Source organism: Lonchura striata, chromosome 7, assembly GCF_050655825.1.
Source record: "Lonchura striata isolate lonStrDom1 chromosome 7, ASM5065582v1, whole genome shotgun sequence".
Classification (NCBI taxonomy): Eukaryota; Metazoa; Chordata; class Aves; order Passeriformes; family Estrildidae; genus Lonchura; species Lonchura striata.
The window spans coordinates 17,483,475-17,498,915 of NC_140709.1; the positions used below are offsets into that span (position 1 = coordinate 17,483,475).

Below are 15,441 nucleotides of genomic sequence, written 5' to 3' on the forward strand. Positions count from 1 at the left end.
CAGAAATACTGGCAACATTGCCATATTATGAAATACGCAGTTAGGTAGTAATCTGCTTTTCATATGATTTTTTAGGTTGCACAGAAACAGCAATCCTTTGGCTGTAATAGAGTATTTGGTGTCTGTTGTACTTGATGTTGCATAATGTGAAAGGGAAAATACAAAAGATTAGAATATGGCCAAGATTAAGGTGTGTGAGAATAATGTTTCAGAGCCTAGACCTCAAATCAAATGAAAATGAACTGGTGTAGCTAAGTTGGCAAATGAGGAAAAATATGGTTAAAAGTAAGTCTTATGTATAAGTTGACTGAATTAAATACTGCTTGAGAGTTAAGAGGAATATTTTTAAAAATCAATTATTTCAAGAATATTCTCCTTGTTTCCTGATTCAAGTGTTTTCAGTCCTTTCCAAATGGAATCATAAAGACTGCCAGGGAGAAATAGAAATTGCCATTAAAGTTTAACAGTGAAAGTTCACCCTTTTTATTCAGTCCACTTCAAGTAGGTTAATGGTAAACAATAAAAAAAAGATAATAATTAATACAATTTTAGAGGGACAAGTTTTGATAGAAAGTTTGATACTATGATGTATGGCAAGATTTTAGCCAGAGTTAAATTTGACAGCTATGAAAATGTCTTTCTAATGTACCTTGGGATTTAAAAAAAAAATTATGAACACTGAAACTAAAAAACTAAAACCATTATCCAAAAGCAAGTTATAGTTTCAAAAATATAAATAGAATCCACATATATTAACATGATTTTTAGTCAAAGACTTTTAAAAACCCCATTTATTATATTCCCTTCTTGTTAGTGCTGCTACTGCTGATGGAGAAGTTATGTGGCAATATCCGTATGACATGACAGAGAACCCTCCAAACAAGCCTGTTGTGATGCAACACTAATTCAGTAACATCAAGTTTCTAATTTGCCACTTTTCCAGACATGATGTTTTATTTCAAGTAAGTCTCATTATTTGTCTTGGTTTTGGTTTTTGATGTTGGGTTTTATCGGCTTGTTATTTTTTGTTTGGTTGGAATTTTTTCCATTTCAGATACCTGACATTTGGACTAAGTTCTAAAAAAAAGTCAATGTCATAAGTAACATCTGGATGGGGATTATCTGGCACTCCAGCCAGCAAGGAGAAGCAAAAAAGTGACTAAGCAAATAGCTGCTCTTTTAATCTTGTGTGCATCCTGAGTGGCTCTACCCCATTTCTCTGTGTGATTGTAATTCACCATCAGCCGTCTTTAACATATCCTGTGCTGCACGCCAGTAATGGCAGCTGATAGCAGGTCTGTCTGGGACTCCAGTTGTGTTCAATTGCTTTACTGCATTTTGTTTTACTGATTATTTCTTTCCTGCTAAATTTGTCTGTGGCTTTAAATGTGGACGTTCCAGAGAAACTGTGTATTGAAAAAGCTTTTATTGTGGTTTTGCTTGCTAGTCAGTAATCTGCACATTCCCTGAAACACATCCTCACCAGTGCCTTCCTCTCTGGCTGTTTTTTCAGATAGACTCAATTTCATATCTGAAATCCCTCATTATATTTATTATACTTTTGATACTTAAAATTATCTAAAGTTAAACAGAACACAAATTAGGAGAACAGAATCATATCTGAAGTCATAACAGAGTAGAAAACTGTATTTTACTTGCACATTCCCATTAAAGTCAAGGACACTACACAAGCAGAAGACGGTTCAGAACCAGCTTTGATCCATAACTACTTCTATTGTGCAAGGGGATTTACAACTTTTTTAGCTGCTTGGTGTAAGGATGCGACACTTACTTCAGTGGGAGATATCTGGTTCATTAAACTTAACAATTAGCTTCAAGAAAATCTATACATTGGATTAGTTAAATCATCTTTTGCAGATACAGAAGTGCTCATTAATTAGTAGCAGGAATAATTTACTGAAATATCAATCAGGATTAAATGTGTTATATAATTTATTCATTAGGCAACACAATTATGCTGAAGTTAAAAAAAAAATTCTGTAACCGAGCAACATAAAGGAAAATATACAGCTACACTTTATAAAACAGCAAAAGAAATTATTAGACATGATACAACTGGGAACTTATGCCATTAAAAGGGAAGATGCATAATGGCTTTCTTGCTACAATTTTATTGAATTGAAGCCGTCTTGACTATTTGAGTATTGCCATCAACATGTTCATTTTCTTTCATATTTGCAGGGGCTAAAAGATTACTAAAGCAATTTACTTTCATTGTCCCACAAATCCCCCACTGCAAAGCAAAGTAGAATTATTTTAAAAACAGAATATGGGGAAAATATTTCAACAGTGCACTATTACTGGAAACTTATATAAGGATACAAGTAATGACTGCTCTAGTTCAGGATCACCCGGCAACATCAGGAAACTAAAGTAGCATTAGGTAAGAGAGTTGGGTATATTTTGATCTTCACTAATAAGCAAAAGCAAATAGGGGAATTCCAAAGCAAAGCATGTCCTTCATTTTTCTAATCATAAAGTTAAAAGCAAGGAAGAAATGCATCAGTCTCAGTTCTGATAAACTCTCTCCTGGCCTGTCTTTTTGATTTTTAAATACCACTCCAAGATAGCTTAATATGTACTTGCATACAGTTTTTAACCCCAGTTCTAATTTCAGTTAAACTGATACACACATCTGGGACAATTTTAGTGAAGTGGAGTTGCTGCAAAGATACATTCAAAACAGAGAATAGCTGACTGAAAAAGGTCAAAATACATTTGGGTATCTTTAGTTTTGGGGTTAAATTGTAGAATGATGTTTTTTAAATCCTTTCTACTATTTGCAATAAAGGGATTAGAACTTTGCAGACTTTGATTGGAACTGCTAGAAAGTGTTTTTGAGCTCTTGCTTAAAGCTTGAAAGGCATTAAGTTTTAGTCTCAGTTTATCCTGTCACAGTAAAAGGCCTAAGTGACTTCAATCTGTGCTGTATGAGACTAATCCTTTCATTAGGTCTCAGCCACATGTTTCCGCACCTAACAAAGTCTGGTATGAAACAGTTTTTCTAGGAAATTTGAAAGAAGAAATGTGAATAGATTTCTTCAAAACAAGTAATTTCAATCACAGTTGTAGTTAATTAGTAAGGAACCGAACTTCTCTATCAATGTGGGTTTTGCTGTTTGTTATTCCTCTGATCTTCCTGACTGCCTGCTGGCATAACATCCTGAACACTTTGAATTTACAATCCTCATATCTAAAGACCTACTTAAAAAGTATCGATATGGATTAGCAAGAAAACCAAGACATTTAAGCCAGGAATTGAACTGTGTTTTTGTGCATGTGTACAAATGCATTATACCCACAGCCCTTTGAAGTACAGCTTTAGTCTTGTATCAGGGCCATATCAGAGACTGCTCTGACATTCAGAGCTGCCAGAAACCTGGCATCCAGCTGTAAAAACTCTTTACAACTAACTCTTTCTACATGCATGATACAAGGTGCTTACAGAGAGTCTAGCCAGTTGTGTTGTCCTAAGCAATCCTGTGAATGATAACAGCACTATAAATGGCTTTATAATTTTATTCTTACCAAATACATTGGAGGAGAAGGCTACTGAATTCATCATTGTTGCACACAGGCCTTCAAAATCAGGAATACTATTAAGCTGTTTGTTTTGGTATTATTATTTTATCTTTATATATATAATTACAAAGAGTGATTATATATATTACTTTAGCAAAAAATGTTTCTGAAATTAAATATAAGAAGCTTTAAGATTAAATTTATTGCATTTTTTATTTTAAACAAAAAACAAATAGTAAATGCAGAATGAACCCAGAAACTATTTATGACTTTGCATTTATTTGGGAAATTTTCCATCAAAGAAAATGGATGTAAATTTTAAAAGTTAGTACATTTCCTTGAGACATAGCTTCATGCTATGAAATTGTAAATTGCACCACTGATGAGGCATTTTATGGATAGCAAGATTTCTTTTGACAACTTTCTCACCTTGTAGCAGTAGTTCTGGATTTTTTTTTCTCATTGACTTTATATTTCTTTATTACTCACTATCTCCTTTCCCCAACCCAACTCTGCTCTTTTTTCTGACTCAGAGCAGTTTTATTTTCCTCTCCAGTTTTCAGTTCACCAAATCACCAAATTGTGATTCATGTAATTCTCAGATTTGTTCATAATATGAGTGGCTCACACTGGTTCATTCCCGACCTGAATGGTTAACACTTAACTGGAATGCAGAGGTGTTATGTGTTTCTCTCTAATAATGTGTGTATCAGCGAGCTTTTGTCTGTGGCTTCTACTGCTGGGGCAGCCTTCATAAAAGGAAGATGACGAGAGTTGCCGGTGGTAGCTTTTCATAGAAACTGCACTAATTTTGGCTGCTCCTTGCATGTTCAAACACTATGGTGAAGTAAGCCATTAAGGTATCTGTATCCCTAGTAAAAAATTCATTCCTCAGTTGTCTTCTCTTATTTTCATTTGGATGCTGGGATGCAGAGCTAAATTGTACCTCTGGATTAAAGTAGCTGTTCGCAGTCATAACAACCTCTGTAGAATTCAAACCAGTCATCTTTATTACAAATAGAGTACCACAGTACTTGAGTACCACAAATAGAGTACTACATGCTACAAGTGAAGCCCTAAGATAATTAATTGTGCCCTACACATGAATATTTAACTCTTGAACTGCTACATTTTAAAATAAGCATTAAATTAAATATTAGTAATGCAATTTCAATGATGATTAGGTTAATGGGTCTAATACTATTTCTGCAAAGGCTGGAAGAAATTGCTCGAGTGATGTAACACTGTGCACTGTAATTTAGTATCTATTTATCTTTCTCTAGCAATACAACAAGTCTGTTTAAGAGAAATAAAAGTACTTAATGCAGTATATGTTAGTCTTTAAACTGTCTTTCTGTAATATTTAGGGCCTTGTTTATTTTTAAATTTTATGATTATTTCTATAAATGTCAATTATTTGTATCACACTCCCATGATTTGTGCAACAACAGTAAGTATTTTGCTGCATAATTCAAAGTAGGATGAATGCCTTTATGGTTGAGATCACAGTAGGTTTTTAAGATCACCAGAAAACCATGATTTCAAGCCCCATACCCAGACTTGGACAGAAACCCAGAAGTGATACTGCAATGCAGTATTAGAGATAATGCTGCATTTGATGTTCAGTCTTTAGGATGAAATGATAAGTTTGTGTTTGCTTCATTAACCTTGAGTAGTGGTTTTGTGGAAATGGTTCAAAATGATGCTTTTAAAAAAGAACATATAATAACCCTATTTCCTGGTCAGCTGTCATTTCTCCTCCTACTCAGTATTCAAAAATTCTCTTACAAGCTGTTAGTGAGCACACAGTAGTTGTTCTTTTACGCATCCGATAGGTATGTCCCTATTTTGGGAAGTACTCAGAGATGAGGATAAAAGTATCAGGTCATATTCTGGTTTTTCACTTCCAACACTCTTTCTTGGCTGTAGAAGTTTTAAGAAAAAAATGTGCACTGAAGTGACTGTTTGAAGAGTTCTGGCGATCTGGGGCATGGCAGTAAAAGTCCTGCCATCTTTGAAACTGGTAAAACGTGTAGCACTGTGTTGATAAATAGGAAAGCTTGTAATACCATCCACCAACTCTTGCATAAGGATACAAAGGATAAAGATTCCTGAATTTTCCATCTACTCATTTTACATGAGTGGAAGACTGGAAAATCAATTAACATGTATATGGGTACCTACTTAAATTTTGCCCTCGTCCCTGAAGTATCTGGATGCTTCATACAGATCTTGTTCTTAATCTGCTGTCTGCTCAACTTCCACCACCTGCTTATTTGCCTAAGTATGGCATGGAATGCTTTTATTCAGTGAAATAGTTTAAGGCATAATGGATAAGTACTTTCTAAGGAACTTTGTATTTGGAACTACAGTTTACCTTGTAGTAGTTGTTAGTGAAAAAATGTATTTTCCTAAATTTTCTGAAATTTTGGACATCTACAAATATTGGCTGTTAAATGTTTTCCAAAAAATGACTGTTCTTGTAAATTCTGATGAAAAGCTTCTCCATAGGAATATGTGCTCAATCTTTGGTTTCTGTATATAACCTTGAAATAAGTACTACTGCTGATCGTGACTTCATTGCTGGTCTTGACCTGTTCTGTTTTTGCACTCATTCGTAAAGCTCTGCAATGACCAATTGATGTCTTCAATATTTGTTAAAAGGTCAGAGATTTGTCCTGAGATGATGTTTCCCTTGTAGAATAATGTATATTCTGCCTGGGAGCATAGAGTTCAGGGGCAGTGGCAGAAACAGTGCTTTACACAGCAAAAACTAGTTTAATGAGGGGAATTGTAATCCAGTTTCCCATGAAACTATCAAATACCTATTTACCCTGTGCTAGCCTGTATGGCTTTACAATTAGGAAATTCTTGTTTTTCTGTCTGGATTAAACCAAAATGCAACTAAACAAATGACAAAAATTAGTGTTGTGTTCGAGAGGAGAGCATTAAGCAGAGACAGGGAACTAAAAAAGGTAGTTGGAAACTGGTCTGCTGTTTGCAGCACAAACAATACCTTTAGAAATATTAGGTATCAGTACCTTCACTTAGATAAGCAGAAATTTAAAGAAATTGGCCTAGACATTGAGGAATTATAAAACCAGCATGGTGTCTCTGGTAAAATAAGCAGATATTTCAGTTTTCTAAAATTTTCAAAAAGTAGTTATAAATGTTTTAGAATTATTTAATAAAATAATGATGGGTATGTAAATAATAGTTTTTGTTTGCCCCATTTATAAATATATGTATTAAATGATGAAAGCACCATAGATTTTTTTCCTTGGTTTCTATGTAATCCAAAGGATAGCACAGGATCTTACAGTAAGTGTATCATAGACCTACTTTATAAGTACTTTTAATATTCTCTATAAGATATATTAAAAATCATATGAAAATATATTATGTGTAAAAACTAAAAATAAGAAATGTAAATTTTATCTCTAATTATGTATCAGCTATTATAATTTATTGGATTTCAGAGAATCTGATGCTAAACATTTCAGGTCAGAAGCTTTTTTATCAGTTTTCATCTGTCACTCACAAAAATGCTTCAATTGCTTTAGAGTGAACATTTTAAGAATAGAATGTAGATTGTAAGGATCTCGACATTTCCGATTTTAAAATTAGTATAAATTTTAGACTTGAGACTTTTTAAGAATTTTTTGTTAAAGAAACTCTACGCCCATGTTTTTTTAATTATTGGATGTTTGGGATCAGTGTTTGAGTTACTTATACTCCTCTTTGCACATTTCATAAAGCCTTATTAATTGTTGATATTAATGAGACATACAATGGGACTAGTCACATTTTTTCATTAATACTTAATGAAATTAAAGTGATATTTTAATTATACATATGTCCATCTTTCTCCATTGTTTGTATTTTTTTGTCCTGCCCAGAAGATCAAAGTTTAAGTAAAAGCTTTCATCCTAAATTTTTAATATTTTATTCATATTCAATTCTTGTTTTGGCAGTTTGAAGCCAAGCTTTTGGGCTTAGTAGATATTGCAACCTTCTCTGTGTGGTGCAATAATACTTACTTAAGCTTCCAAGCTTTCACAGAGAAATTCAGCATTTGCAAAAATGATTTAGTTGAATCATGACTTGAGAAGTTATTAGGGAAGAGCTTGAAAGAAATTATTTCTGTTATGTTTATTCCCCAGTTTGGCCAAGAACCAAAATATTTCATGCCCTCTTATACAGTAATTTATGCACAAGTTTTCTTATTGTGCTTATATATTTCTTAGGGAACCTCAGTTTGCTTTCTTTCCTTTTTGAGTGGCCTGTAATAAACATCTTCTCCAGAGGATCCTAACTCCTGAAGTCTGACAGGGCACCAAGTCAAGGGATTCATCAAGCTTTCTATTTGGCTTTTTCACTTTAATACAGAGCCAAGCCAATTTCATGTGTAATATTGATTATATTTTTGGTAAACTGTGTTAGGAATCCAATTATATGAGTGATTATAACCACCATAGTAAATATATATGAAGCTATTTACTTCCCATAAACTGTATTAAAGCTAAAAATCAACATTGATACCAAAACCAATGAATATTCAGTGTTGGATTTTGCTAGCTGCTCTGAAGAAAAAAGTTGTGGAAAAGCATTGAGTTTGTAATTTGTCCCTTCTGTGTTTCATCATACTCTGATATTTATTTTAGAGGTAACATGGAAAATAAATGCAAGTAAGAATGAGTAGAAACAATGAAAAATATATCAATAGTACTTCTATATTATTTTAATATATATATCTATATATATATATCGATATATATTATTATTCTATATTATTGTTTGAAGATATTACCAGATGCAGTATATTCTTGCTAAATTTTACAATTGCAGAAGATAGATCCTCTATGACATAATGAGAAAAAAAAATCAGTGAGCTCTTACACAAATCAGAGTTATCACTTTCCTAAATTTGTAGCTCAGACTATATTTTCAGAAAAGTTCTTATATAGGGACTAAATGCAGGCCATTATTTTCATACCAAATAAATAATCAAAATGCTCACAAAGAGCTAAATCAATAAAATTTTCTTGAGAATCTGAAGGAAAGGGGAAGATACATAATAATTTGAACAAATTTACAGGGTTAAAACTGTGGGCACCTTTGTAAAGAAAGGCGGTGTGATTCTTGGTAAGTGCCAACTGGTAATTCTAGGTACTCTGGAGAATTCATATTTCCATTCTTCTCCCTCCCTACTGAAAGTTATAGTAATGTTAAAGGTGAAATGAGCTTTATGCATGGAACTAACAGGAAAATTCTTCATCAGGTTTTTACACACTTTTCTCTCACTTGCTTAAACTTCTCAATCACTCTAGGACTGTAGCCCTGAGACCCTAAAGTTTATCAAAATAGTTTTGATGTGACCATCACTGATTGAAGGTTGATACACTTGGCTAAACTAAAACAGATTTAAACTTGATTCAATCCTAGCAAAATTTTCCTTTCTACTCTGCTGTTACATAATAACATTACTAATTTGCTGAAAGTATTGGTAGTACAGAACAAACAGACTTAAAAACCTTTCATTTTGTTTTTGGGTAGGTTTTTTTTTGCCTTTTTTTTAGTATTTTTTTTTCATCTGCAATATATAGATGATATGTCCCTGACAGGTAATAATGAACTTTCTTTACAATTCTTCCATCTGTTTTGGAAAGTTTCCTTTACAGATAATATCTAGAGGTAGAATGTTAACTTTGATTGCTGATCTCAGTTCAGCATCACAGTACCCGTATTTTATTCTCACAAAATGTAAAACAATATCAAACTCCAACAAAGATGTGTATGAAGGTCCCTAAAATACCAAAAGGAAAGCTGAATTTACCACTGCAGGATTTGGAAAAAGCATTTTAAGGTGAGGCAAGATACTTCTTTAGCCAGAGGTTCTGCTTACCCTTTTTGCTGCACTTCAGAAAGGCTGGTTAGGTAGACTTAATGGAACTGTCAGTCCTGTACTCACAAAAGGTTTCTATTTAGCATTAACACTTTACAATAAGACCCTATTTTTTCCCAGCAAATAGACCTGGGCTGAGTGACTTAACTCACTGACCTGGTCTCTAAAATCTCTTATGATTATTCTGGATACCAGGATAAAAAAATATAACTTTAAAGAATGCAATATGCAATAACCCTAAAGAACAGAGCTGAAGTTAGTAGGAAAATACTTTAGTTTTAAAATACTTGCATGTTATTTTGCTCTCATAATTGCTTGCAAACTGTACATTATAATATATTGTGTGTCTAAAATAAAATGACTTGCTGATCATCAAAAAAAGTGTTCAACTAAGTCACAAAAAAGCATGTATGTCTAAAGCCTTTATCAAATATGTAACTCTTTAATATTTTCAAACATTTCAAACCCAGATAAAAACATAAAAGCTTTTCAGTTATTCAAAAACCTTAGAAATTGAATGTAACTTTTTTGGGACATTTGGTTTACAATTCTTTTGTTTTAGATAAAGACCATAAATAAATGGTATGTAAACACAATTTTGAAAGTTATGTTAATCAAGGGAAAGTAATTTTGTAATAAAGATAACTGTGTTTCTCTGCAAAGCACAGTATCAGAAACAAGGCTAGAAAAGCCATCGTTTTGGCGCTTGCTCACATTCTGACTTTACTCAAGCCTTGTAGGGCCAGCTATCTTTAACCGTTCTTGACAAAAACAAGTCAAAATTTGCAATCAGCTTGTCATGGGCAATCTGACAGGGAATATTTGGTCCAGTCCAAGAATGAGAAATGATTTGTATAACTGCATTCCTTTAAATTAAAAATAAGACACATGTCCCAGTACTATGCTCACCAAATTAATCCTATGCAGAAATAAAGCACATACAAGCTGCTACCCTGAGCACTGTACTATATATGTTGCATGCAGAAATGGGTACAATTAAAATCTCAGTGTGTGAATCTCTCACTGACTACCTTCGACATAGAAATGGCCTGGCATCTGAGCTGAAATAAAAACACACAAATAAAATGTTACAAATTAAAAAATCCTTGCATAATACTGTATTTCAATGCATATTATAGATATGTTCTCTTCTGCATCATCAAATTAACTGATGTAGGGGCAACCAGCATGTCTAATGTAATGCCAGGAACTGCTGTTGTACACCCTTGAAATATTTTTATCTGTCACATGTCCAGAGAGTAAATGGAAGTTCCTTTTAGGCAGTCAATAAAGCAAGTTTTAACTATGAACTTTCAAACAAAACATGAGGATGATTAAAAATAAAATCCAGCATGAAACAGAAAGATCTGTAAGTGTTAAATATGCATGCAATATGGAGAGAAATTATTTCAATAATAAAATTAAAAATATTGGTTTAGTCAGTGGAAGTATATTTGATTAAGCTTATCAACACCTTCATGCAGCTGTTGAACTCATCTTAATAATATTCATTAAATATGCTTTGTCACCTTGTGCTTGTTTAACAGTCCTTGTCTATAGATAAAGAACTGAGAGAAAATATTAAATGGGCTGCAAATTGGAATAGGCTGTCAGACCCCCCAGCTGGGGTGTCTTAAATCAGTGGGATTATGTCTCAGTTATCTTTATTAATATCCTCACATGGAACCACATCCCTAAATGATGGGTATTTGAAGTGGTACTGCTTAAACCCACGGGTCTGATGTCACTGCAGTGGCACACAAGGTGCAGGATTCCTGATGCTGCTGTGTCTGCGTGAGGGGCTGGCTCCAGCAGGATGCTGACTGCAATCAGTGCCTGCAGGCAGATGTGCTGAGCTCCTGGTGGGAGGTAGCACACTTCCACACTGATTGTGGTGTTCCACAGGGTAGGGGAAGGGGAGTTGGCATTGTCCTAAAGGAAAACCCTTAGGTATTAACCCTTGAAGAAAACAGAATTCTATCTCCCCTAGTCACTAACCCGGAAGAAAGTGTATAGGATAAATCTATAATTTTTAGAAGGAAATATAAAATTTAAAATGGCTGAAGAGAAATGGAGGAGAAAATGTTGTCTTTTGCATGACCTGGCTAAGGAAATATTAGCAATAAACTTTTTCTTTTGAGATAATTTTTCAGTAATGGTACCTCTCTACTGAAAGTCACTGAAAGAATTCAACACACTGTGATTGTAATCCACAGTAAAATAAGCATTAGGATTTTTTTTCTTCTAAACTCAAACACTTTTGCATGAAAAGTCTATCAAAATAACACCAGACAGCTGCCTAATAGCCAGGTGAATTGATCTCTATTACAGGTAAACACTGATTTCTTCATAATAAAATGTGTAGCAACATGGAATTTGTACCATGTGGCACATCAGTAATGATATTCAGAAAAGGTGTTCCATCAAAAAATACCTAGGTTGTAATTTCAACCATCTTGTATGTGTGATATAAAATTATTTCCTAGTGCATGAATAAGTGTATCTAAGTTATGTAAAATTCAATGTCTAAAACTTGACATCATACTGAACCACTGAAGAATAAGTCATAAAAGTAGCATAGATGACAGTATAATATAAGCACCCACATTAAACATTCACTGCCTCAGTCTGGGAAAGGTTTGAATCTTGAGGTCCTGAAAAAGGACTCAGGCAGTGATGTGTTGCGAAATTTGAGTCCAGCTGTGTCCAGAATAAAACATACTGTGTTGTATCATCAGGAGCTTTGCCAGTAGACTGAGGACAGTGATACTCCCCCTTTACTCAGTGCTCAGTTGACCCTACCAGGAAGAGTGAATCCAACTTTGGAACCCTAATACAAGAGAAATTCTGATAAACTTGAATGAGGCTAGCAGAGGCCACCAAGATGGATGTGGACTTGGTGCTCATGTCCTTTGAGGAGTGATTGAGGAAATTGGCTTTGGCTGTGAGCCTGGAGTAGAGACAGCTCCAAGTGACTTAATAACAGTCTTTCAGTAGGTGTGAGGAAATTACCAGGAGATGGAGGCAGGTCTTCTATTGAAGATCATGGCAAAAGAATGATAGATGATGCTTTAAATTGGTATAAAGAAAAAACAGTTTCAATATGAGGGTATTGGAAGAGATTGCCTAGAGAAGCACCATCCTGGAATACAATTGGACAAGTCCTAAGCAACCTACTCTGAATTCTGTGTTGCTCCTGCTTTTGGCAGAAGACTGGACTGGATGGCCTCCCAGTTTTCCTCCTGACCTAAATGCTTCTGGATTCTATGAAAATACAATGGTTATAAAAGACCAATCTAAGAAAAGGATTCTTTGCTATACTGGAATGGTAAAATGCTATATATTAGAGTATGTGCTATGCTAACAGAATGCTTTCTGAAAGCAGATACATCTGAGTGATTGCTATTTAATGATTCCCATGTGAAACAAAGCATTACTTGTTATATAGGTTGTCCCAGTTTCTAAAAAACAAGATACAAACAAAGGGTGAAGAGGAGTAAGTTACAATATAAACTAGGTCATGAGGATATCCCTAGTTAATAATAAATTTTAGAGATATGTTAGTTGAATCTAATCAAGATATATTATATCCTGCAGAAATGTCTTTTTTATTCCATTGGTAACTATGTAGCTCTCAAAAGTATTCAGGATCATGAAGATCATAATCCCTTATGGGCACCTAAAAAAATGAATCAAGCCAGAGTCTGATGAAATTTCAGTTCTTTATAAGTTTCAAAAGTGGAAGTTTTTTTATTTTGAGGAGGAAATAAAGCCCCATTTGTTGCATAATACATGCAGCACGAGTTAAACACAAATAATACTCAGTTAAGTTTTGCTTTTTTGGAATATTGATGAACAGACTCTTTATGACTGACTAGTGGTAGCACCTGAGTAAGTGCTACAAATACCACAACACAGTTCAATGTGAGACTGGCAAATGATATTTTTTTTCTGTTTGAAAAAAGCATGAGTTTAGCAGCCACTGAACTTTCTTAACCATGCCTCCTGTATACTTTCTTTGTCATTTATTTGGCAGCTCTGTTTTCTATATAAAATTTGTAAAGGCTGTGGGCTGAAGCTGACACAAGAGTTGAATCCTACCTTTGTGTTCTTTTATGTTCCTTTAATCCTATGTCAAGAGAAGGAAACAGTTTGGACACTTTTGCCATTCACTTTGGGCACTTCTGCCACAACTGTCTCTAACCCCATTCTGGCACATCAGGGTCATGTGTGACCTCTGTAAGACAAGAAGTCGTTTCTCTGGAAATTATTGTTTATGATGACAGGAGAGAGACACGTACACAACTGCATTACTACCCTGTCGTCCTGGACCTGACCTGTGGTCTGAGATGCTCATCAGAATAATCCCTGTTAAGTACAATTCCTACTAAATGTAGTTTTACAGAACTATCCCCTGTAAAATCATTTTATATTCAACACTCTGTTATCCATTTTTTAGACTTGATCATGTTGGAGATTTTTTTGTGGTGTTCTTATGTACACTGGGAAATGCTACAATGCAACTTTGGTGTACTGTGCTGGAAAAGAAAAGAGGATAGTACGAAAATGCAGTAGAGAAGGATGTTTGGGAACTGTGAGCTTTTCCAGAATAATACATCTTTTGAGGTAAAAAACTCAGTGCATTAGTCAATCAGCTCACCAGGAGCCCCTCTAATTTGCTATTTAGTTCAAACTTCCTGTGATTGAATGTATTTAATAAGAAAAGTGCTTTATTATTTATTTAATAAGAAAAGTGTTGTGAACTATAGGATATCAGTTTGCGTTCTGTGATGGGTAGGAAGTAATTTTGGAGCTCCTCAAAGTGGTTCTTAAACTTTCTGGAAGGAGAAATGTACTTTCATAACATATAATATATACATATAATTGGAAATCAACTCCTTAATTTGATTTTACATGTAAAACTTCAGGTCACTAATTTCTCTTGCAATAACTCAACCTCAGGATGCTCTTCATAGCTATGATAACTTAGTTAAATCTGATATTTTAGTGCTGGTGGGATCTACGGGGACCCCCCCCTTCCCCGCTTCAACACTTAGATAATCTATTTTCTAGGTAATACTCTAGATTAAATGTGTAGATTTGCTTCTCCATAATTAAAAAAAAAAAAAAAGTTTGCATCTTTCTTCAGATATTCCACAGAACGTGGAAATAAAGTCCTTTATTTTTTTATTTGCAGAAAAATTATCCTAAGGTGAAAAGGGATTAAGAATTAAATTTTATTTAAAAGGGAAATAATTCAATCAATTCCCATGAAGCAGGGACAAATGCTCTTGCACATTCAAATGTTAAAGAGATTACGTCTGAAATTCAAGCAGCCACACACAGTGTATTTGTCTGGCTAATAATTGCATATGTCGAGTTCTGCAGAGACAATGATGCTACTGGTAATTCTGCTACTGCAGGATCTGCTTTTTTACAAATGAGGTCAAAAGACAATCAAAAATGAATGTAAATAGATCTGTGCGGTAGCCTTGCCTACCCATCAGCTAGGAAGAAGAGTGGTCTGTGAGCCATGCATTCCTTCCTCTTTTCCACTCTTTAAATAACTGTGAGCACAGGAGGGGGAAGCCACCCACATCCAGCTCCTGATCTACAAACATCACACAAATCAGACACTAATTCTGCTTGTAGCTGTAGCAGAAATAAGTAGTTTTTAATTAACTTTTTAGGCATTTGGGAGTGGTCCTTAGATGCTACTTCTAATCCTGACACGAGAAGGGATTTGCAAGTTTCAGGATAAAGAGGAACAAGGTTTTTTTACAGGTTTTTGGTCATCCACAAACAGTACTCAAACTCTTCTTTATCTCAAAAGACTACAAAACTTTTCTTTAAAACTCTGTGGGTAAAACACTAAATATGCTGCTGTGCATTAGGTGCCCATATTTTTGTTGCTATAAACAATCAGTGTAACTTATAGAAAGGCTAAGGATGTTCTGCAAAGGATGCTCTGAACAGCGACCCAGCATGAGCTG

At 34.4% G+C, this 15,441-nt stretch overlaps 1 protein-coding gene and 1 long non-coding RNA gene across 9 annotated transcripts in view; one reads left to right on the forward strand and one right to left on the reverse strand.

Moving 5' to 3' along the window:
* KCNH7 (potassium voltage-gated channel subfamily H member 7) overlaps positions 1-15,441 on the reverse strand; it is a 211,418-nt gene that overhangs the window by 184,354 nt on the left and 11,623 nt on the right. The gene's annotated exons all lie outside the window — the stretch shown is intronic.
* LOC110469642 (uncharacterized) overlaps positions 1-15,441 on the forward strand; it is a 218,447-nt gene that overhangs the window by 14,812 nt on the left and 188,194 nt on the right. For all 4 annotated transcript variants that reach the window (XR_014956533.1, XR_014956531.1, XR_014956532.1 and 1 more), the window contains exon 2: positions 815-962. This is a non-coding gene — a long non-coding RNA (uncharacterized LOC110469642). The remainder of the gene's footprint in view (positions 1-814; positions 963-15,441) is intronic.